At 47.7% G+C, this 23,598-nt stretch overlaps 1 long non-coding RNA gene across 1 annotated transcript in view; it reads right to left on the bottom strand.

Moving 5' to 3' along the window:
• Positions 1-866: 866 nt before the first annotated feature.
• LOC118523291 (uncharacterized) overlaps positions 867-23,598 on the bottom strand; it is a 69,083-nt gene continuing 46,351 nt past the window's right edge. Inside the window, exon 4 of the long non-coding RNA XR_013440785.1 lies at positions 867-2,126. This is a non-coding gene — a long non-coding RNA (uncharacterized LOC118523291). The remainder of the gene's footprint in view (positions 2,127-23,598) is intronic.

Raw genomic sequence — 23,598 nt, 5'->3', positions numbered from 1 at the left:
AAGGAATCAGGGCAGGGGGCTTCGAAGGTCAAGACCTGGGTCTTGGGGTTGTACTGGGTCACATAGTCACACTGACCCAGGAGGCCCGTCCATAAAGTGAATTAAGAATAACTAAAAGTTATTTTGAGAGTTTTTCCTGTTTGATCTGGGGACTGGAGATTGCCGCTGGATTATGGACTATGGGAGAGGATTTCTTTCTTTTTTTTTTTTTTTAAAGATTTTATTTATTTGACAGAGCGAGAGACAGCGAGAGAGGGAACACAAGCAGGGGGAGAGGGAGAGGGAGAAGCAGGCTTCCCGCCGAGCAGGGAGCCCGATGCGGGGCTCGATCCCAGGACCCCGGGATCATGACCTGAGCCGAAGGCAGACGCTTAACGACTGAGCCACCCAGGCGCCCCTGGGAGAAGATTTCTTTCGCTGTGACTCTGCATCGGGGACAGGATTCAACACTAAATGTATGTCTCCTCATCTCCGGAAACAAACCCAAACTCAAACACCAAAACCAAAATAGAACAAAACAGGAATCCCTCTTCCGCCCTTGACATGCTCAGCCTATTTCTCTCTGCTTCCTCCTGCTCTGACACCCTCCAATCAGGCTCTCTCCCATCAGCCTCCTGCTTTTCCCTGCTCACTTTCTTCCCTCCACCCTCCTTCCCTGGCTGGAGTCTTAATCCCTGCCATAGCGACAGGGAAAACAACATAACAGTGGGGCAGATGAGAGCTGAATTTCAGAGCCCTGCTAAGAAGTGCGGGCTAGCAGGACCAGGAATTTCCATAATGATGCAGACCAGGGGAAGGGCTGGAATCTTGGAGAGACGATGAGGAAAACTTGGGGGTTGGCAGAAGAGGGCACATCTCAAGAACCCAGTGGAGGTCGATATAAAAGGGGTAAGGAGGGGTGCCCTGCAAAGCTGTAAAAGGTTAATATTGTTCCCTCAAAGGCTGTACAGCCCATGACCATCCCCAAAGACAGTCAACATTCTATGGCATGAATTATTGGCAGAGCGAGGAATGGTGGGGGGCAGACAGTTCTCAGGAAACCTGAGATCCCTCTTCAGAAAGGAGCTAAAGTGTTAATATTTTGTGAAGTGGAACCCCAGCATTGGAGGCCTGGTGGGATGGTAAGGGGTTAACACTCCCAGGGAGCAAAACGGATAGCCTGGGAGAGTATGGTCATGAAATTGATTTATTTTAGAAACATGGAAATCCAACGAATGTGCTTCTGGCCACGAGACAGGACAGGTGAGAAAAGAGAAAGGAAGGAGGGCTGGCCTCTGCTGCCTGGAAAGGGGGTGTTGTTACAGATCTCCCAGGGAGCACACACACCCCTCTTGTAAATGTATATAAGGCCTGATTACTTGGCTCACTCTCTGCGGCCCAGCGTGTTCCTGGTGGCTGCGTCCCTGGCGTTCTGGCACTTGGGCTGCCAACACGGGCCAACAACAAGGAAGCTGGGTATCGTGCCTGCAGCTTTGGGAGGCTACTTATGAAAGAGATGACTCAGCCCTGCGGGCAGGAGGAGGGTGCAGCTAACACCTAGCTCAGCAAGAAACGGTATGCTATTGACTCAATCCAACTGGCACAAACCAAGTGCCAGCCATGTGCCACATCCTGGAGATGGGGGACATGACGAGGCATAATGGGAAGAGGACAGGTGTGCCCATAAGGAACTGTAATCAGAGGCATGAATCCTACAAGAGAGGAGAATAAAGAGTCTGGCGGTGGAAGTGATTTCATGGGGGTACGTTGATGGAGGCAGAAGGAGGAAGGAGAGTGTCTCCCTGTAGTCAGGTGATGAGTCCGAGTCTTCCTGAAGCACACCCTGGTCCTCACGGCCCGTGATCCAGTCAGCCTGTCTTCTGTCACCTGAGTGGCCCTCAAACTCGCCCCTCTTCTGCGGTCTCGGCTCAGGTCCTCATTTCTGGCCTTGATCCAGGCTCTGCACTCAGCACCCCAAGGCAACGTCCTCCCACGTGGGTCAGTCAGCTCATACCCTGCTTGAAAGCCTTCCATGCGAAGAGAGGCAGCCAATGAGGCCGTAGGAGGACCAGAAACTGAAGTGCATTTATGGTCATGGGGACAGGCAGATTTCTGCAGTTGGCAGGTGGAAGAAAGGAAAACAGAGGCTACAAAGCAGAAGGAGATTAGCACCTGAAAGGAATGACCAAATGGAGGTGTAAAAGAAACAAAACGAGGTACCAAAAAAACCTATTTTCTTTCCCCTTACAAATAATTATATGGAATAAAGTTCTCAGGGACCATTTAAGAATTCCTTACTAATAGAATTTTCTTTGGGGTAATACTTGCCCATGTAAGTCTTTAATAAGCATGCAATGTCAAAGAAAGAAAGAGAGAGGAAGGAAGGAAGGAAGGAAGGAAGGAAGGAAGGAAGGAAGGAAGGAAGGAAGGAAGGGAGGGAGGGAGGGAGGAAGGAAGGAAGGGAGAAAGAAAAGAGAAAAGGAAAGAAAAGAAACAAAAAGAAAAAAGAAAATTTTCTACGGTCTTCTCTGGCCCCCAGAATGAAGGCTAACCCCAAGGTCTCTCACACTGTGGCCTAAGTCTGCTAAAGCCCTAGGGGTAGAATGAGCTTCAGGGTAAGTTTGGCCCAATGGCTCAACAATGTCATCAAAGCCCCTGCTTCTCAGGATGTTCCCTCTGCCCTCCATGGTGTTGTCTTCCATCCTTTGGCAGGCTTCTCTCATGGTGACAAAATGGCTGCAACAATTCCTGGCCTCATACCCACCCTCCAGGCCATGTAGAAGGAGAAAGAGAGAGAGCTTCTTTCCCTGAAGCTGCCGCAAGGGCTTCTCCAGTCTCTTGAGTTAGAATTGGGTCACTTGCTTATCCTTAAGCAAGAAGGGATTTTGCTGATGATTCTATTCTGGGACTATTCACCTCACCCCTAGGGCTAGGGCGGAGTCAACTTCCTCAGAAGTGTGTGGCTCTGCATCTAGTGTAGGGAGGGTGCATACCCAAAGGAAAATGGAGTAGTTACCAAGAGGGAATGGATATTGAGGAGACCACCACAGTGCCCCCTGCAGCACCCTTCCGGCCCCTCCTCCCCTCAAATCCCACCCAGCTATGTCCTACTCCCAAATATGTCATGTTCTTTGATGTTTCTAACCTTTGCACATGCTGTCCGTTTTACCCAGGGTGCCTTTTCATTCCTCTTGCTCAGTGAACACCTACTCATTTTTTAACCCTGCCCATCATCACCTTTCCTATTCTTCAGATATTATGATCACCTTAAGGATGGAAGCCAGGTTCTTATTCACTCTCAGCATAATATAATACCTGGCACACAATATGTGCTCAATAAATTCGAGTGAATGAGTGCTGCTGATGAGACAGTAGTATTTCCCAAGTCTACAACAAGGGGCTGGTGTGTCTTCAAAATCTTGCCCTCTCAAAGTCTAAAATGTAACAAATGTAAACAGAGTTGTACTGTGAAAAACTATGATGAGGAAAGGATGGAGCCCCCCAGAAGCTCAGAGAAAGGACTGTTGAGGGCAGGAGTTCGTCCAGGGGTCTCCAGTGCCATCCCAGAGAGAGGGCTTCCTCACGGCTGGCAGGAATGTTTCAGGTCTCTTGGCAGGGCGATATGTCCTTAAATGGAAAGGGGTCCATCAGGCCATGATAGCCTGATCCATTAATCTTCCAACCATTTAGATTATCCTACTGGGAAGAGTTTGCAAGAGTCAGCAGACCCAGGCACTCCCATCTGGCTGGCAATTACAGTCCCATTAACTCTTAATAAATTGGCGTCCTGGTTTACCATTCTAATCTGCATTTCTTTCGTGTGAATTGGTCTGAGACCAACACTACCAGTTGATTCTCAATATATGCTCTCTTTTTCTTCCTTAGTCACAGAACCCTCAAATTTTAGCTGGTCACATGGTTACTTAAAATCTAGACTACATTTCTCAGGCTCCCTTGCAACTAGGTAGGGTCATCTGACTAAATCCCGGCCAAAGGCATGGAAGTAAAAGTAATGTGTGTGTAACTGCTTAGAGTACCATTAATAGAGGGTTTCTTCTCTTTCCTTTTTCCCTTCCTGCTGGCTGGAATGTGGGTGCGCTGGCTGGAGCTGAAGCATTCGTCATGGACTGTTGAGGAATTTGGAAATGAAGCCGTGCACGGTGGGACAACAAGATATAAGACAGAAGCAACAAGAAAGGAGCCTGGGTTGAATACTACCACAAAGTGCCTCATCACATAACCTTTCATGCCTACCTGAACATTTATATAAGATAAATGTATTTCTGTGTTGTTTAAGTCACTTTTGTCATTAGCAGCCAAAACTAATTCCAGCCTCATACAATTCCCCGGAGCTGTTCTGGCCCATACATGTGGCTACTGAGCACTTGAAATGTGGGCAGTACCAACTGAGAAGTCCACGCTGCATTTTGACTTCATACCGAAAAAAAGAATGTAAGGTATCACATTAATAATTTTTATATTGAGTACCTGTTGAAATGAGAACATTTTCAAGACATTGGGTTAATCTATTCTTTTTACTTTTCAAGATACTACCTCTAGAAAATTTTAAATTACATGTATGGCTCTGCCATATTTCTATGGAATGGTGCTTCCCTGGTGCTGGTCACCTATGTCTGAACTGATAATATCAAACTATTGAACGATCGAAAGCTGAGAGGTGATCAGAAACTGGGCCCCTACTTACTCGCCAGGGTCCAGACTCGAGCTTTGCGTCTAGCTTTGTCCGTCTGCCTGTCTGTTTGCTGCTCCCTGCCACCCATCACCCCATTTGCTAAACTACCTTACCTGCAGTAAGAATAGATACAAAGCTTGGCACAGAGCATGGTTAAGCCCGGAAAGAATGAGAAGAGAAAACAGGAGGCGATCAGAAAGTTTAAAAGACATGACTCTGGGGTCCAGGCTGATGAATCTAGCAGCATCTGCTTCAGGTAAGCCGATGCCGGCCGTGAGCCCCCGTCTTCACCAATCTCTCCAGATTTCAGGGTGCTGATTTGCTCTGCAACCCCCATTCTCTGAGGAGTTCAAGAAAAGTCATTGATTTTTCAGTTTGTGCTTCTTACTGTTATAAGCACAGGAATGACAGCATCTAAGCTTTTTATAGGCCAGAGCTGAATCTAGAATTCCATTGTGTGGTGGTTTGTTTTTTTTTTTTTTTTTCAATAAAATTCAAAATACATAGTAGTCTGGGCCTGCTTAGTGTGGCCTCAAGCCATCCTGTATACAAGATCATAAGGGCAGCGGAGCCCTACGGGAGGCACCCCAAGTCACGTTCCAGATATTCTATGAAACAAAGCAAAGAAGCATGCATACATTTTTTTAAACCCATCAAAATGATTTAAATTTGAGTTTGGGCACCCAAGTTTTAACCCTTCAGAACAACTTATCCCTCTGGGGTTCCAAATAATTGAGGTCTTGTTACACAGGCTCAAAATAACTGAGTGAAGAGATTCTAAATCAGGTTGAAGTCTTCCTTTCTTTTCCTTAGTTATTGTTTAAGAAACCTTAATTTAGAAATTTATGCATAAGTCATGTTCCATGTGAATGACCCCGAGCCATACTCTTCCTGGTGCCCGGAGGCTGGGCCCCAGGCCGCTACCGGAGGGATAGGCACCCAGCTCTACTCTGACCTGGAAATCTCTGCTCAGCTCCTTCTCTCTCTGACAGGCGAAGCTGGCCTCTCAGAATTCCCCCACGTACCCTGGGAGCTGGGATTGCTAAAACAGAGTTGCCATAGCTGATGTGCTAATGAATTCATGAAGCCGCCTAGTGGAATGAGGTTACAGGGAGGTGGAGGAAAAGTTCCTCTCTCTCTTTTCTTAAAAAAAAAAAAAAATTGGTTTTTCTTTTTGTGAGTGTACACACACACACACACACACACACCAGGCCTCTAACCTGAAAAAACTTTCCTTTCCAACTGCCCCAAATTACTCAAGGTGATTTTCCCATCTCCGAGAGCTCAGAGTGTTTAGGTTCTGGCCTGATTCTGCTCCTCCCCTTCTGGGATCAAATTCCCTTTCTCAAAACGCAGGTTTCTTCATTGCTCTCACTTGCATGCCATGCCTCCCTTTTTATGTCAGTATCTTCTCTCTTCTTGTAGACCGAAAGCACATCAAGAGCAGGGCCCATGTCTTATTCTTCTTATTAACTCTTGTATCTTCCAAAGCGCCTGGCATCCACAAACCTCACTCAAACACTCAACCAATGTTTATTGTGTTGACTTATTCCTCCAAAAATAATAATAATAATAATAATAATAATAATAATAATAATAACTACCACGTATAGAGCATTTACTATGTGCCAAACAGTGTTCTAGGTACTTCACATGGATGAATTCATTTAGCCCTCCCAACCAACCCTAATATTATCCCCATTTTACAGATGGGGAAACTGGTAGACAAGTTGGTTAAGTAACTGTCCACAGGTCACAGGACCCGTAAACCATGGCAGAGGCGAGATTTGAGCCCAGGTCTTTATCTGGCTCCGCTGACTATCTTCTAAACTATTTGGCTATGTAGCCTCATCCAATGTGCATAAAGACCTTGACATGATTTACCAGTTTAGTGTCCCGAAAGATAATTGTCACTGTCCTAGCCACAGAACCACCAGCAAGGTCTGACTTCCCAATGCCTATTTGCAGCTAAAGTTGTGCCATAAGTGAGCTCATGGTTTTGCTTCCAACCAGGCAGCCCTTGAAGCACTGAGAAGCCCACTGACCATGTAGAAGGTATCGTGGGGATGAGGAGCTGTAGTTGATTCCTTTTCAAATTTGCCATCCGGGGGAAGAAAAGCAGACTTATGACCCTGGTACCAAGCAAGGACACTGTGATGGTTAATTGCATGTGTCAACTGACTGGGCCGCGGGAGGCCCAGAAGGCCGGTAAACATGATTTCTGGATGGATCTATGAGAGCGTGTCTGCATGAGATTAGCATGGAAATTGGTGAATTCAGTAAAATAGATTGCTCTCTCCCATGTGGGTGGGCATCACCCAATCTACTGAGGGCCTGAATAGAACAAAAAGCAGAGAAGAGGGCAATTTACCCCTTTTTTCCCTGCCTGTCTGTGTGAGCTGGGACACTGGTATTCTCCTGCCCTTGGACTGCGCCTTCCACCTTGGCTCCCTGGTTCCCAGGACTTCTGGACTCCAACTGGAATTACACCACCACTTCCCTGGGTCTCCAGACTGTGGTCTATAGAATGATGTGGGGAGAACCAGGACGCCCCTGGCCTGTAGGTCACTTGGATTTGGCTGCCGCCATCATCTGTTGGTTCTTTAGAGCTAAGTGCCTTTGGTCCTTCTCTTGAAGCGTACACGTTTCCTGAAGAAAAGTCATGTGTAGTGTCAGCAAAAATATCTTTTGATATGGAGTGGGGAGACCTGGAATCGATCCCGGTCCCAATCACTATCTCTGTAGGTAACAGAGATCCAAAATCCCCCATCCCCCCGTGAAATAAAAGGGTTGGACTGGCTATCTCTGAGGACCCTTCCAGCCACAAGAACCTGCAGTCTTTGATTACAGCTGGGCTCCCTGGACAGCCTTCCTCCGGGATAGGGCAGAGAGCACAAAAGCCCAATTAGAAGACGTTCATGGATCTGGGTTCAAATCAGCTCTACCAGAGATTTACAGGCCCTATGACCTGTGGGCAGTTACTTAACCAACTTGCACACCAGTTTCCCCATAGCCTGAGCCCTCCTCATTTTCGCCAGAGCTGACTCTGGCCAAAGGCAAGGAGAACCTGGGCCTGCGAATTCTGCCAGAGCTCAGCCAGCTCCCACAGCCCCTGAGCTCCACATTAGCAAAGCTTTGTTTTGGAAGGGTTCAGGGAGAAATTTATTGATGTAAGCTGGAAGTTGGTTGGTCACATTAAGAGCTCAGCTTCCCCCTTCCCTTGGTCCCACTGGCTACAAAAGGAGCTTTGTGTGCGTGGGGGCAGCCAGTGCAGGACGTGACCACCAGACGGAATTCAGCCTTTAATAGGCTGCAGTGTCTGCTCAGAAACACACAGCCCCGAGCTTCTGCACCTCCAGTGCTGGCTGCCCTGGGCATCAGTGCAGGTCAGAGTGACTGGGTCATCCCTCTTGTCCCATGCCTCCCATGCTTATGCTGAAAATGAACAGAAATGGCTGAGAACACAGCCAGGTGAGCTGAGGCACTTTCCTTTCTCTGGTTCCTGTGACAAGAGCTGCCCAGGGGGGTCTCACCCGGGTCAGGAGAGAGTGTGGAGCATGAGTGGGATAGGTAGAACCCTGTACTCAGAGGCTGCAACATCTTCCCTTCCACCCTCTCCCCAACTTCCTGCCTCACTCGGTGACCAATCAGCCCCCATCATACCCGAGGGCTAAGCTGTGACATGGAGAAAAATCTGTCTCAGGCACCCCACTTCTCTGTGGCTCCTCTTCCATCCAGGCCCCCCGGGGCCTTCACACTCTCCTCTTGCACCATCCCAACCCACATACCCAACCCTCTACTAGCCCTCAGATGCTCCAACGTCCTGCTGTCAGCTAGACCTCATGGTTGGGAAGTGATCTTAAACTAAACTCGTTGTGATTTCCCTGTGCGCAGGGATTATCTTTTCTCTGTGGGTCCCCAAGCCCTCCACAGTGCCTGGCACACCAGAGTCATCTAATACGGGGGAGTGAGTGAGTGAGTGAGTGAGTGAGTGAATGCTAATGTTACTAAATTATACTTGATGTGATGCCCCTCCCAGAGGTATGTGCATTTTGTTCCCTTGATTAAATCCTACTGGAAGAGATATTTGATGGCAGAGCACTTTCCTACGGCCATCAGACCTCACCAAAGAGGTGGCTGCCCTAAAAATAAGGTTTCCATGCGGTGGGGGTGGGGAGGGGCTGTTTGTGGGGGAGGGAAGCTACATTGGCAGGAGGAAGGAAGCAGTAATTTTTGGCTCTCTGAAAACGTTGCCTAGAGGCATCTGGATTCTGCCCAGCCTGCAAAAAGAGGATCATTCAAGACTGTGGCTGTTCCAGCTGTGGAGAAAAATGGAGAGAGTTTGGTCCATCCCCAGGCAGCCAGCCAAGTGTGTGGCCATAAGAACTCTCATAGCCAGTGGGAAGGAGTAAAAGCCAGGGGAGAGGGTGGGACTGCGTCTAGTTGGAGATCAGGGAAGGATGATGATGGCAGAGGGAGCTTGGAGAAGGGAAACAGGTTTGTACACACAGACACTAGATTCGGAAAGGCCTTCCAGGCAGAGGGGCAGAGTCAAGGCCCGATGGCTAGAAGACACAGGTGCGCTGGAGAAGAGTTTGGCAGTGCACAAGGTATGTGAAGGGAGTAATAGGACATAAATTTGAAAAGGTCAATTGAGTTTCAATTATAGAGGGCCTTGGGCTATGCTGAAGAGTTTGGACTTTCTTCCATAGGCAAGGGGAGCGTTGTAAGGTCTCTTAGCAAAAAAAGTAACTTAATTAAGGAAATAAACCAAAATGTGCTTAGCACCAAAGATCAGGCACTCGACCAGTGTTATCACATGTAATCCTCACAGCGATTCCATGACATGAGTGACATAATCCCCGAGTTGTAGTTGAGGAGATTGCAGTACAAATTGGTTAGGGCCTTGCCCGAGTCACACAGCTAAATCCTCATGGGAGGGCTTGATATTTCCTTCTTGTGCATGCTTCGTGGATGCGTGAAATGAGAATGTACTCTAACAAAACCGGAGTGAACATCAAAGGAACAAAAGGATAAGGTGAAAATACAAGAGATGGTGCAATTAACCAGAGTCCAATGGAAAAAAAAATCCCAGAAATGATGGCTGCCTCCAAAGAAATTGGGGTCCAATAAAATGTCAATGGTTCCCAAGGAGAAAGCTTTTTAGAAGAATATAATAGATTCCCAGAAACACATAAGATGAGTAAAAAGCTAGATAATATTTGCGACAGGAGGGCAAAGACTTAGCTTTCTTTGCCCAAACAGAAACAAGAAAGTCATCAAAAATTCTGGGAAAAGCAAACCACTAGGTCAAGAAAGTCATGGTTCAAAAATGAAACAACAAAAGAGGTAAGATGAATTTGAGCAAATGCTGGCACATAAAACATCTATTTGATCTTGGGGCTAAGAACATTGTCCTTTGAGTGACACAGGTATCTTTCCCTTGGACATTCGGGGAAAGAAATACAATCATAGACCATCACCGGGCCCTGTGATATTCACCCACACAAAATGTACTACTCCGGTTGCTATTCATTGGTCTTCAACTTTTAAAATGGACTGCGAACAAAGAAGGGAAAGGTTCACTATGATTTTAGGACAGGATATAATGTGACCACACTTGACAATGTAGAAATTAAAAAATAGCTGAGAGAAGCACTTAGCAACCTAAGTGTCCATCAATAGATGAATGGAGAGAGTAGTTGCGGTATTGATACACAAGGAATATTAGCCATAAAAAGGAATGAAATCTTGTCATTTGTGACAACACAGATGGACCTAGAGGCTATTACACTAAGTGAAGTAAGGCAGACAGAGAAAGACAAATACCATATGATTTCACTTTATGTGAAATCTAAAAAATGAACAAATGAAGAAACAAAACAAAAGCAGACTCATAAATATAGAAAACAAACTGGTGGTTGCCAGAGGGGCGGGGGTAAGGGGCAAGGGGTGAAATGGGTGAAGAGAATTAAGAAGAGTAAAACTTCCAGTTATAAAATAAAGAAATTACAGAAAGGAAAAGTACCACAGGGAATATAGTCAATTACATCACAGTGACTCGGTACAATGACAGATGGTAACCAGACCTCTTCTGGTGATCATTTCATAACGTGTAGAAATTTCAAATCACTATCTTGGACTCCTGAAACATAATAGTGTATGTCAGTTATAATTCAATAAAAAAAATCAGCTGAGCGAAGAGTTGGGAAGGGAGGAAGACAGGATAATGATACTAGTATCCTACCTCATGGGATAAGGAGTCAGGTACAACGGAGAGCTGATGGAACAGAGTCATCAAGAGAGGAACTGGGAGGGGGGGCACCTGGGTGGCTCAGTCGGTTAAACGTCTGCCTTCGGCTCAGGTCATGATCCTGGAGTCCTGGGATCGAGCCCCGCATCAGGCTCCCTGCTCAGCGGGGAGTCTGCTTCTCCCTCTACCTGCCGGAGCTCCCCCTGCTTGTGCTCTCGCTCGCTCTCTCTCACAGATAAATCTTTAAAAAGAGAGAGAGAGAGAGAGGAACTAGGAATAGTGACTGCATGAGTTAGAATTCAAGAAAATAAGGAGCCGTCAGGGGGACTAGACCTCACGCAGTTCCAGGAGCTGCTTAAACGGTATGTGTAAGCCCCCTGCCTCTGTGTCTGGTGTTGGTCCTGAGGTCAGCAGCCCTGGCAGTTGGGAAGAAAAGATGGAAGTGTGAAAAAGGAAGAACCCCCTGGAATCCGCAAGGGCAACCAGAAATGTGCATCTGTCTCAGTGCCTCCGGTCTCCGTGATGTGGCTGAGCTCCCGGCAAAGCAGGTGCCCCCGTCATGGAGCCGCACGTGCATCTGGCCCAGGACACGGAGGAGCTGAAGGAGGAGAAGGGGGTGGAGGTGGAGGAGCCCCGGGCAGCCCACCAGCAAGGTGAGGCCCCGGCGGTGGCAGCCTTCAGCGAGCAAAAATGACTACTGCTTCATTTCTGCCTTCCAACTTTTGCACAAACGTCCCTCGTGGCCAACCCTGACTTGGAACCACCGCGGGGAGGGAATGTGGGGGAATGTAGCTCTTATTCAGTCAAGTTGACACAGTACAAATTGATATACGCTGAGAAACCACAAGAGGGACAAGGGTGATTGTGGCTGGGGGCTCCCTGGAAGCAGACGCTGAGATGGGGCTTGGGGTGCATGGTGTTTATTAGGAGGGACACCTGTGAAAAAAAGGGGAAAGAAAAAATTGGCTGGAGAGAGAAGTCAACTGTGATGCAGACCCAACCAAGCCGGCCCAGAGCGCTGTGGGGAGCATCCCCCATTAGAGCCCCACGTTGGGCGGAAATGGCCTTATTCCCTCTCACTGTGCTCAGTTACTGGGTGCAGGCTGCCCCACAAAGGCTGTGACCTGGGGCCAGGTGGCTCTCAGTGCCTCCGGGCTGACCGGGCCGGAGCTGACAGCTGGGGGCCATCTCCTGCCCATGCTCCCCACAGCTGGGAGGCAAGTCCATTTTTGAAGGTCTGGATGGTGCTTTTCCATGTCTTCGCAACCGTACGCATGAGCTAAATCCTGCTTTATCAGAGCGGGGAGACAACAGATAATGTCCCCGGAGGATCCACGAGAAGACAGCAGTATTCGCGTATTACTAAGAGATAGGAAGGTAAACCGGCAGAACCCAAAACCGAAGCAGTTAAAAGCCGTAGCCCCTGAGAAGCAAGACTGAATCCAAGAATGGAATGGAAATCTGTTTTTAACTATAAGCCCTCTGTACCATTTTATTTTTCTAACCATGTGCATGTAGTTCTGCAATTAAATATTTGTAAAGTTTTTAAAAATTCACGTCTGTCTGATTCCAAAGCCACATCCCAGAGTTGTGCCCCAAGCAGGCCTATTTGGAGGGGGCAGACAGAACCTTCCCTTTCTCCAGGGGAGGCAGGCGCAGCTGTGAGGGCCTGGCCTGGGCTTGGCATGCGATGCCTGGCCCATCCATTCCCAAGGCGGGAAGCTGGCCAACTCCTTCATCTCGTGCCCCAAATGGATAGGCGCCCGGCCCCGAGAGTCAGGGGAAATACCAGCCCCTGCATTGCACTGGATCGGGGGCCTCTCCATTTCCACTGGCGAGCTGCTGAACTGCAATCACCGAGAACAGGGGTGCCCTTTGGCATATCCGGGCCCCTCCTAAGCTTTAATATCTCGGATTCAGACTCCAAGCCGAGGGCCCAACACCTGGAGAATGCCAGCAGCCAGGCTGGTGCAGGAAGATGGGCTTGTCCGCTGTGAAGTACTCCTCAAAGGCTAGCTGGACCGGTGGTTAACGTGGGAGGGTCGTTTGTCGGGTGACGGCCCTTCTTATTTAAAAAAAAAAAAAAATTATATTTATGAATGGAATACAACTACAGCACAGAAAGTTAGAGAATAGAGACCAGTTAGCCTAACCCCACCACCCTAACACAGTCATTGCCTGTTACCCATGTTTCCTCTCACTTCTTCCTCCTCCGCATCTGGGTTTTTTTAAGCCAGTTGTCATCACACTGTACATAAATTTTGACCCTTGCATCTTCTGCCAAATCCATATCACACTCATTTTCCATGTTGTTACCTAGGCTCCGTAACTATCATTTTAAATAGCTGCATCATGTGAGGTCGGGGATTTTGTCCCAGAACCTACCAACACAGGACCCTGGCGCACAGTAGACAGTGAATACATATATTGTGTCATGAAGGGAATGAGCGACTGGGCCCTAATTTGTTTTACTCTTCTCCTACTGTGAGGTATTTAAGGAATCGGTTTCTAATTTTTCAGACACATTGTCTTATTTCTTTCCTGGACATCCTTCCTTTTTTTTCCTTTTTCATTCAGTTCCCCAACAAACCCCTCTACTCTGCTCTTTGCCTGCCTCTCCCAAATCCCACGGACTCTGTCCTTCATGTGTCATAAATCAACCAGGTGTGTGTTGAGCAAGCCCCTGGGTCCCCTGCGAAAAGGCAAACCATGCTGACGGGTGGCTTGCGGGGTGGGAAGCGTGGGGCTCGTGCGAGCCGGGCCTCCACGTACTTCAGGGTCCCTGTGCTGGGTCAACGCTGCTGTCGCCATCAAGTACGCTTCGTCTTGAAATAGTGGCCCAGACCCTGCCAGCTATTTCATCCCGGTGCTTATGTTTTTCATGTGAATTTAAACATTCAAACATCATGAGCATGAAACATAAACACTCAACCCGCCACAGCATTTTGATGAGGTTCAACTGGGTTCAGTACGTTCCATTACTTACAATTGTGTAAAAGCTTCTTGACCCAGATCACTTCCTTAGGTCTGGCCCATTACAGCCAAGACAAACTTTGTGTCTTCTGAGCACTTTAAAGGTTGGAGGGAATTATTCTGGGCAGATGGTGAACACAGAGCCCCCCCTCGGCTCTGATTAGCTGAGCCAGCGGTTTATTTGAGCCACTCAAAAACTCCTAAAGAGGAAAAGGCTAAGCGATAAACCACGATCAGAGACCATCACTCACTTGCCCCGAAAATGCTCCCACACACCTTTGCCTTGTGCCCACGCTTTTCCAATCAGAGCCACCTCTGCAGCCCTTCGATGCTTCTCATGGAGCAAGGAAAGAGTTTTTCGTATCCCCCTCTAACAGGTGTGGCAACAGGGGTCTAGAAAGATAAGGTGACTTGTCCAAGACCACAGGGCAAAGAACTAGCTGTCCAAAGTTCCTTCTACGCAACAGATTTAGGTACAGACTGAGCCGTTGTAATAAAGAGGCTTCACAATAAAGAGGCCAGAGCACAGAGAGGTGGTCCAGGCCATTAGATGACTCTGCCATCCTCAACACACGGTTTCCCCTGCGTCGTCGGAGATGGCCTCCCCTGCGGCCCTCAGCCCCAGCTGTAGGAAGAGGAAAAGGGGAGGGGGGGTCATGCCTTCCTGTTAGGGCCAACTCAAATGTGGGTCACGTCTACTCATGTCCCAGTGGCTGCCTAGAGTGGTATGGCCATACCAAGCAGCAAGGGAGGCTGGCGGGGGGTTGCTCAGCTCAAACTCAGGAGTTCTACCACCAAATGAGGGGGAGCAGATATCAGTGGACAAGCAGCCCGCTCCAGCATACACACCATGGGTGACCCCACGGGTGGTAGGGACGGGCCAGCGAGAGCTCTGGTTGTCCTGGATTTGCTCCCCAGTAACCGAGCAGGGCTTGTGGCCAGCCTCTCTCTGTGAGACCCCTGGCCACAGCAGCACCAGGGGACTTGGTTATGACCCACGCCGTAACTGGGCTTGGTGCAAAGGAAAAATGCACGGGAACTGAGGAAAATCTCGTCCATGGGGAGCTTACAGTTTAAGAAGCAACAAAGCAAGCCACAAACAGGACACGCTGCTGACCAGAGACCAAAGAATGAAACCAGCTGATGAGTGAATGGCAAGGTGTGGACACACACCCCGGGCAAGGGTTTCCCTTCCAAGGGACCAGGGCATCTAAGGATCAAGTGAAAACCCATGCACTGGGCTGGTCTTCAAGCTTGGCCTCCTGCCCACCCTCGGTTTCCCACCACTTGCCCCTGTGCACCGACTCTCCCCACCCAGACAACTCACTGCCCATCCTCAGAGCCTGCCAGACACTTACCTATTTCCTTCGTTCTGCTAGTCTAGCTCAGATATCTTCTTCTTTTTTTTTTTTAAAGACTTTATTTATTTATTTGACAGAGAGACACAGCGAGAGAGGGAACACAAGCAGGGGGAGTGGGAGAGGGAGAAGCAGGCTTCCCGAGGAGCAGGGAGCCCGATGCGGGGCTCGATCCCAGGACCCTGGGATCATGACCTGAGCCGAAGGCAGTCGCTTAACGACTGAGCCACCCAGGCGCCCCTAGCTCAGATATCTTCTTATCAAGAGTTCCCTGAATCTCCTGATCCAAAATTAGTCACTTTTATCTCTATAATCCCAAAGCACTTTTTTTATATGCAGATCAAATCACTTATACATTGTATGTATTATGATTAGTTGGGCATAAATGTGTCAACCTAGCCAGAATAAGAATTTCGCCAAATCTTGTACACCCAGTGCCTAGCACAGTACCTGGGAAACAATGAAGGTTAAATGAATGAATGACTTAAAAAGGCAGAATTGGGGGCGCCTGGGTGGCTCAGATGGTTAAGCATCTGCCTTCGGCTCGGGTCATGATCCCAGGGTCCTGGGATCGAGCCCCACGTCCGGCTCCTGGCTCAGCGGGGAGCCTGCTTCTTTCTCTGCCTCTCCCCCTGCTCGTGCTCTCTCTCTCTCTCTCTCTCTGTATCCCTGTGTCTCGAGTGAATAAATAAAATCTTTAAAAAAAAAAAAAAGGCAGAATTGTATCTTACTTATCACCATACACCTGGTGCACAATACATGCACATGCTTGGCATATAGTTGGTGTTCAATAAATGGAGCTTGATTGACTTAACTTGAACATAACTAAAGAGAAGCGCAATCAGGTGCAGCAAAGACAGGCCCCAGAAGGCACAACTCGGCTGGTGCCAACCCAGTCCTGTTACACCAACGGGATTTTTTTTTTTAAGATAAAAGATTTTATTTATTTATTTATTTGTGAGAGAGCAAGAGTGAGAGAGAACAAGCAGTGAGGAGCAGCAGAGGGAGAGGGAGAAGCAGGCTCCTCGCCGAGCAGGGAGCCCCATGTGGGGCTCAATCCCAGGATCCTGGGATCATGACCTGAGCCAAAGGCAGCTTAACCGACTGAGCCACCCAGGCGCCCCTCACCAATGGGATTTTCAGAGTCTATAGATCCCACACGGCCAGCTTGGTCTGCCCCATAGATGTGAGGCTTACAGTGCACTTGACAAAGGTTGTCTGGAGCTGGGGCCAACCATACTGCACATTGGGCTCCCACTCCTTTTCTCTCCCCATACTCCCTCCCGGGGCTCAGTCTTTGGCCTGTGACTCAGGTCCCCACCCTCTGTCCCCCAGCAGAGACTCAGCCTCTCAGCAGGGCACTACTGGATCACTTTGTACTCAGTGTCTCTTGCATGCTAAGCACATGCTCGTCACTAAGGTAGAACAGTGAACTAGTCAGGGAAGGTCCCTGCCCATGTGGCACATAACACCTAGCAGGGGACTACACTAAGCTGAATGACCCCAAAGTGACCTGCTCAGGTGTCCCTTTCACCTTGAGAGTAGCATCTTCCTTCAGGACACCAGGCACTTCACACTCAGCATACCTTCTCTCCTGAATTGGGATTCAGAGAAAGTGAGTGTGAGTCTGCCATCTGAGTTCCAGACCTGTCCCCCGCCAGCTACGAGCCTATCATTTATTCTTTCCAGACTTGTCCCTCATCTGTAAAATGAGGTTGGTAACAACACCTGTTCTGCCTGTCTTTCAGGGTTAGATGAGGGCTAATAAGGTATGTGAAGGGCTGCCTACTCTGTAAAGTAATAAATCTTACTTAGTACTATTATAGTGAATATAACTATTCCTGCGTAACCCTTCCTCCTAATTTTCCCTCTGATCATCAGTGCTGCCGACATTCTCCCGGTCCCCAAGCCTAAAGAGGGCTATTGTCTCAGTCTTCCCATACTTTTTCTCCCCTTCATCAGCCACCCAAGCTCCCTTTCCCTGAGGGCAGTGCATTCTGCGTGGCACACATTTCTGGGCTCAGAAGCCTCCATCCCTCTGTCTACAGTGATTGGCTCAGAGATGGGCACACGACCTAAGCCAGTTAATTGGAGTCCTTCTGGGATTTTCTCACTAAAGCTATGAAAGAAAACTGTCCCTTTCTGCTGACAGAGCATGATTCTGGGGCTCCGGCAACCACAGATGCCACGGATACCACGGATGTGGTATCAAGAGGAGGAGAAAAAGAAATACTATCCTGGATCAAGCTGTTCCTAAAGCCAGATCTCCCCGGACTTCCCAGCCACCCAAATAAAGATAAGCTCTCTTTTAAGCTACATTGAGTTGTGTTTCTATCGCTCAAAAATGGAAGACTCCTGATCAGTACAAGACTCAAAACTTGGGTGATATGTTCTATTTGTCCTTTGAGCCCCAACGTTTAATCTGTTGGAGCTTGCCCACAAAGTCCCTTCCACTACATGTTTCTTCCACTGTCATGGCCAGATTCCCTTTGTCTCATACTTGGGGGCGGCCTGGTGGGAAGAGCTGTGGGATTAGAGCCAGACATAGTTGGAATGAATCCGGCTCCATTACTTACTCCTTGGTCATGTGATCTCGGGCTTCTCTGGCCCTCAGTACCTTCATCTGTAAAGCAGGACAAATAATCCCTACCATGCATGGCTGCTGAGTGAAAACATGTCTATGAGGGTCCAGTGGAGGCTCAATAAGAGGTAGCTATCATTCCTATAATAATATAGTGGCCTCTTAGCCCCATCAGTAAGGAGAAGGTAATACATTCGTCCTATTTTCAGTTGGGACCCTAATTAACTTATCTAGACTCAAACGTAAAAAAATGACAGTAGCCCAGTCTGAGAAAAGGCAGCCCAGGCAACTGTAGATAGAACAAGAGGGGATGTAACTGCTGGAGGAACAATGCTTAGGCAGGGGTGGTCCCAGCACCAATGAGAGGGGTCCTGGGTCACAAAGCCCCAGCCACTGCAGCAGCCAATCAGAGGCGAGAAGTAAAGAGCGTCCTCTGCCAGGTGAGGTTGAGGGTGGGGTCAGTGCTGAGGAACTTAGTATTCAGGATTGACTATGAGTGGATAGTTTGTAGGCTCCCTGCAAAATACCAAGCTCACAGCCCACTCTTTCCTCTTCTTGACCACTGGTCTGGCTTATTGTTCCTGAAGAAAGAGAAGAGGACTAGGAGTCCGGTACCTGGATTCCAACCTTATTTGCAGTTGACGAGCTCTGTGACCTTGGGAAAGGGGCCTCCCCTCTCTGGGCCTTGGTGGCCTCCCTGTAGAGGGGGATGGAAAGGGGTGGCTGATGTTCCCTCAGATCCCTGTGAGAGCTCACATTCTGAGTCCAGGCCATCCTCAAGCCCTAAGGGTTAATCAGACATGGTCCCTACTTACCCCTGACTGCACTGAAGACTTTTTTGTTTTTCCAAGGGACCCGAGGCAGGACGTGGGGAGGGGGCAGCCTCCTAGTTTCTGCAGATGTGTATCCTGAGAGAAATGATGGGGTGTGCATTGAAGGTGGGCAGCCCTGGGGACTCTCTCCCCACGGGACAGTGCTGCCTCTGTGACCCCCCCACGTGGAGAAAGGTGAACCAGGAGCTAGGGGGTGAGCCTCCCTGTTTAACAGCTTTCCATTTGTTTACCAAAAAAATATTGTTCCATCATAAAAATTCCCAAAATAGTTCCTTCCCTGGCCAGACTGACTGGCAGGCGCCCAGCTTGGGAGCCCAGCCTCACTGGAGACGTGCTCTCAGGGAGGTGAAAATAGCTGGGAAGGCTGGGGGCTGCCATTTGAGGACCACCAGCCCCACACATCCTGTGGGGTGGGACACAGAGGGTTAGAGCCACAGAATCGTCTCTCTGGGAGGCTCTGGGCCCCCAAAAGCTCGGCAAGTTTCTTTTTAGCCAAGAAGAGCATCCTCTGCTCCTGGGAGAGTGGCAGGGGGACAGATGGAGGTGGAACAGATGCTTTATGCCCTGCTGGAACGTTCTCTCCCTCACTGTTCTGGCTAGCAACCTTCTCATCTCACAGTTCTCAGCTGAAATGGCAGTTCTTAAGAGAGCCCCCCCTTAAAGCCCTCCCCCCATAATGACCCAAATTAGGGCCGAGGCTACACAGTCCCATAAGATTCTTCTTTTTCCCTTTGGAGCACTTACCATGGTTTGTCCTTACAAATACAAGTATCAGTATTTCCACAGCCTGTAAGGTTCTTGGGCAGAGAACATTGGTACCTTACCCATAGCAGGTGCTCAGTAAGTATCGTTCCCATTAACAGACTATTTCTATAACTTGCTTGGAGCTCAGAAAGACCGAAAAACTTGTCCAACATCATGCAGCTCACAAGTACTAAAAGTGGGATTTGAACCCAGGTCTGTCTGACGCCAAAACCCACGTCTTAACCCCACTGACCAGCTCCACATGCTCAGCAAGACTGGACAAGTCACTGAATGAGAGGGCACCAAGCAACCATAATTGTGTCATCTCTCTCACCTTGTTTCTGCCTCCATGGCAGGGGAGAAGGAAGCTGTTAGGCTGTCCCCAAGAAGATGCCAGCTTGTCCCAGATACCCCACATCTCACAGATGCTCAACAAGTATGTGTTGGGTGTTGGGTGAATGTTCCCTCTGCTGGGCCCCCAGACACCTCTCAGTGGCCGACCAGTCTTGTGGACACCTGTTCTCTATTTGGGGATGAGGGAGTGAAGGACAGGGGTACAGAGAAAGGATTCAGTTCCATCCCTCCAACCTCTCTGTCCTCCTGCCCTCCATCCCAACATAACCAGAGCAGGACCTCAATTAGGAAAGTGACCCGTGGTTAAGAGTCATCCTCACAGAAGACTTTTGCTGTAGCAGCCCAGGGCTTCCAGGTTGGGCTTCGGAGCAAATGCGGGCAGACACCCTCAGTGCCCTCCTTAAAAGCCCTGCTTTTATAATTGGACCTACTCCATTCTCCCTACCCCATACCTTCAGCTTTCTCAATCTTAGGTGAAGTGGGAATAAATTCACATTAGACTTTAATACATTAAATTTAATTAATTAAATATGTCCACCTTAAAATAAAATGCTAATTTTGTTGATCTACAAGATGCAGTCTAAGCAATTATAATGCCTTGTCTTGCAAACCCAGCTTTTTTTATTTTTTTAAGATTTTATTTATTTATTTGACAGAGAGAGAGACAGTGAGAGAGGGAACACAAGCAAGGGGAGTGGGAGAGGGAGAAGAAGGCTTCCCACAGAGCAGGGAGCCTGATGCAGGGCTCGATCCCAGGCCTGGGATCACCTGAGCTGAAGGCAGACACTTAACTACTGAGCCACCCAGGCGCCCCGCAAACCCAGCTTTAAGATGAGCCCTCACACCGCATCCTGAGAAGAGAAAGAGAGAAAGAGCAATTTGAAGAATGAAGATGTTTCCTGAGGCCCTGTTCCACTCAGTGAGGATGGACTCCACAGGGTGAGGAACAGGATGGGAGAGATTTCCTCCCTGACTGGTTTCAGCTCTCACAAAGCTTAGCACCGCTTAGCACCTTGCATGGATTCTGGTATATAAATACATGTATCTTTTCATGCATCTTGGCCCCTAAATGCAAGGCAATTAATGTGTGATGCACAAAGCCATGTACATCCTATCTTAGTAGGGGAGTTATCTTCTGAGGTAATTTTCCTGGACACGACTTTCTTCTTTACATAATGACTTGAGAACCTGCCACCACTTAGCATCCAACCAGATTGTCACATCTATTGTGGGGAAATCAGACCTTAGATCCAAACGAGAGAAAAACAATCCCCTGGAAACCCACCACTGTGCATTTCAGATGGTCTTTTTTTTTTTCATTTTTTGTTTTTAAAGATTTATTTATTTGAGAGACAGAGAGAGAGAGCATGCCTGTGCATGCTAATGAGGAAAGGGGCAGAGGGAGAATCTTTAAGCAGACTCCTTGCTGAATGTAGAGCCCAACGTGGGGCTCCATCTCACAACCCTTGAGATCATGACCTGAGCTGAAACCAGAAGTTGGACACTCAACCAACTGAGCCACCCAGGAGCCCCTTAGAGGGTCTTAAGGCAAATGTGTACAAATGAGTATTTATTATATAATATCTCATAAAAAAAAAACTGGAAAGAAGATGGTCTTTTGAAATCTACAAGTTGTGATTTTTTTTCAAAGTGGTTTTTTTTCCCTAAGATTTTATTCATTTGAGAGAGAGAGAGCAGAAGCAGGAGGAGAGGGAGAAGCAGTCTCCATGCCAAGCAGGGAGCCCAATGCGGGGCTCAATCCGAGGACCCTGGGATCATGACCCGTGCTGAAGGCAGACAACAGACTGAGCCACCCCAGACACCCCTCAAAGTGTTTTCTTTAAGAACACAGTGGACTCGATTCTTTCTTTTTTCAACTCCCCTCCATACTCTGGGCCCATTTTCTGCACTGTTAATATTTGTACCAGAAAATCTCCTTGACACCCTCGATTCAAAGCAGGTGAGAGTCAAAATCACTCCCAATGGAAAAGGGGCCAAAGGAATGAGGACCAATCTTTTCCTTCTCCCCAGTTTGGCCTCTTGTTGGTCCTGTAGGAAAGCAAGCCCAAGAAGACTGAATCACTTCCCCAAATGACACCTGTGTTCTGCCTACCCCCAGGACGCTGAGGTGTACCCAATATTTGTACCATCTGTGAACAGGTAGGCTCCTTACCATTCCCTCCTGTGACCAGACGACACAGGGAGAAATGGAAGGGATACTTTGACTGAGAAAGACACAGTTGACCCTTAAACAACATGGGTGTTAGGAGTGACCTCTCCCCACACAGTCGAAAATTGGTGTGTAACTTCGGACTCCCCAAGAACTTAATCACTGGTAGACTACTGTTGACTGGACGCCTTACTAATAACATGAACAGTTGATTGGCACATATTTTGTATGTTATACTTATTATATACTGTATCCTTATGATAAAGTAAGCTGGAGAAAGAAAAATGTTATTAAGAAAATCATAAGGAAGAGAAAATACATTTATAGTAGCGTACTGTATTTATCTGGGGAAAAAAACCACATATAGGTGAGCCCGAACAGTTCAAACCTGTGCTGCTGTATTTAGAAAATAAACACCCTTCCTGGCCCCATTCAAACCATTTCTAGCTTCGGCTTGTTTCTTTTCCCAGTCAAGAAGAAAGATAACTTGAAGAGCAACAGGGTTCAGTGTTGAGTGCTAACTAGGAAAAAAAAAAGAAAAAGTTCAACATCCAATGTATTTTTTTAAGGGCCTGGTCCCATTTCACTTCGCTTTCCTCACTACTTGGTGGTTGCAAATCTAGTCCAAGATTGGCCGAGGATTTGCAAAATCAGTGGTTTTGATTAAGGATTTGGACTTTGATCTTTGAATGGGATTAACCTTAAAAAGAAAACAGTGCAGCTTGGATGAAAGAAATCCCCAGCCTCTTGCTCCCCCGAGTGTAGAGGTACTTGCATACTATGGCCAAATGACTACTAAGGAATTTGATAATTACCTTTGCAGTTAGAATGGCACATATTCACCGCTCAGATTCAAGAATTTGTTTAAAAATGCAACTATAAATAGTGCAGGTACTTCCAGAGTTTCTAACATCAGTCTTGCAAATTTCCTGTACTTATGAATAGCCTGTTGTTCAAGCCACCCAACCACAGTCAGCAAATGGACCCGTGTGAGCTAGCGCCCCTTCGCCACCCTTGTATTTAGTTAACCACCTTGTTCCCAAAATAATTTAAGATGAGTTTTTAAAAATACATGTACTATGATGAAGGCAAAACAATAGATACACAAGGAAATTAAAGAAAAGAAGGAAACAAACAAAAAAAAGATGAAGATGCAAACAGTGAGATTTTTAATTCTGCAGGTTGTGAGGGTAGATATACTTGCTCAAGATTGCTGCAAATTTTAGGGCGCCTGGGTGGCTCAGTTGGTTAAGCGGCTGCCTTCGGCTCAGGTCATGATCCTGGAGTCCCGGGATCGAGTCCCGCATCGGGCTCCCTGCTCGGCAGGGAGTCTGCTTCTCCCTCTGACCCTCCTCCCTCTCATGCTCTCTGTCTCTCATTCTCTCTCTCTCTCTCAAATAAATAAATAAAATTTAAAAAAAAAAAAGATTGCTTCAAATTTTAATATAAGCAGTAAAAAAGAGACAGGGTCAGTTATATGATTCCAAGTATCCATAAAATAAAATCCAGTTTTTTAGGAGAAAAACAACTCTTCCTAGAACAAAGACCTAAGAGAAATTTCTTCTGTTGATCCTTACAAAGAATACGACATTCTTACCATAAATGTGACAAAGAGTTCCATTTTGTCTCTTAAAACATCCTTCAATGGCTTCTTAAGAAA

The sequence above is a fragment of the Halichoerus grypus genome, chromosome 8 (assembly GCF_964656455.1).
Source record: "Halichoerus grypus chromosome 8, mHalGry1.hap1.1, whole genome shotgun sequence".
Lineage (NCBI taxonomy): Eukaryota > Metazoa > Chordata > Mammalia > Carnivora > Phocidae > Halichoerus > Halichoerus grypus.
Note: the sequence above shows the minus strand (reverse complement) of the source record. Positions and strands in the feature narration are given on the sequence as shown.